Raw genomic sequence first — 1,269 nt, 5'->3', positions numbered from 1 at the left:
TGGGCCGCCGGGGCCCGAGGGTCCCTGCAGACGGGAGCCCTCCACCCCGCCCAATCGCCCCGGCCGAGTGACGGATTCCGGGCCGCGAGCCGTGCGCCATCCTGGGCCTCAGGGAAGCGGCCCTCTCTGCCCAGCGAATGGGGCCAGTTGCCAGGTCCCAGCAGTACCCGGGTGAGACTGGCCTCGCGCCTGGTCCCTGCCTCGGGCTCCCGAGGAAGCGCCAGATCCTGGGGCCACACCCTCGAGGGTCCGGATCCCAGGCCGGGTGTCACAGTTCCCCTTCCAGAACACAGCGCAAATCCCCCTTGCTGAATAAGAGCCCTGTGGCCCTCTCCGGCCCGGAGGGTCTGCAGACGCTTCCGTCGCCCTCCTTCCGGCCTGCAGCCCATGGTGCTCCCAGGGGAGGGAGAGGAACGATCAGGGAGGAGGGCAGGGGTGCAGGCCAGCAGCAGAGCACCCCAGCACTGCAGAAATAACAATAAGCAGAGAATGAGGAAAGCCGCCCCTGGACTCCCGGCCAAGACCGCGCAGACTCACAGCCACACCTGACCCAGGGAGGCGGAGGATGGACAGACAGATGCTCCTTGGCACTGGGGAGCCACTGTGAAGTAGGAACAGCTGCCTGGACCACTGCCAGGTCGATAGGAATCAGGGGCTTCTGCAGGAAGCAAGAGGCCCCCAGATGGCTTTGACTCCAGCCCTCTGCCGCTGTCGTTGTCATGGTCCCAGGCCGTAAGCTCACACCAGCTTCCTGTCGGCCACTGGCCACACATCGGCGTGTGTGATTCCTGTGCGTGTTTCTCAGCCTCTCTCAGTCTCCTTGTTTTCCTTTGCTGTAGTGGGGATCAAACCTGTGGCCTCGTACGGTGGCCGTGAGGGTGAATTATGGGTGTGCTCCCTCAGACCTGCTCATTCCCGGCTTCTCCCCCTTGCCAGTTTTTTGTTGTGTTTCGTTTTTTTTTTTTGGAGATGCAGTTCTGTGTACTCTAGGCAGGCCTTAAAGTCACTATGGAATCAGACCTGCTCATTCCCGGCTTCTCCCCCTTGCCAGTTTTTTGTTGTGTTTCGTTTTTTTTTTTGGAGATGCAGTTCTGTGTACTCTAGGCAGGCCTTAAAGTCACTATGGAGCCCAGGCTGGCCTCACTCGAATCCATCCTCCCACCTCGACTTCTCAGTGCTGGGATTACAGGCGTGAGCCACCACACCTGGCGTCTCCTTGCCAATTATATGAGCGTGGGTGAGGGCCCTCCGCAGCTGTGTTCTCAGTTT

The sequence above is a fragment of the Fukomys damarensis genome, unplaced genomic scaffold (genome assembly GCF_012274545.1).
Source record: "Fukomys damarensis isolate Sample0158 unplaced genomic scaffold, DMR_v1.0_HiC HiC_scaffold_23, whole genome shotgun sequence".
In the NCBI taxonomy this organism is placed as follows: domain Eukaryota; kingdom Metazoa; phylum Chordata; class Mammalia; order Rodentia; family Bathyergidae; genus Fukomys; species Fukomys damarensis.
The sequence above is the reverse complement of the archived record's forward strand: the minus strand, read 5'-3'. Positions refer to the sequence as shown.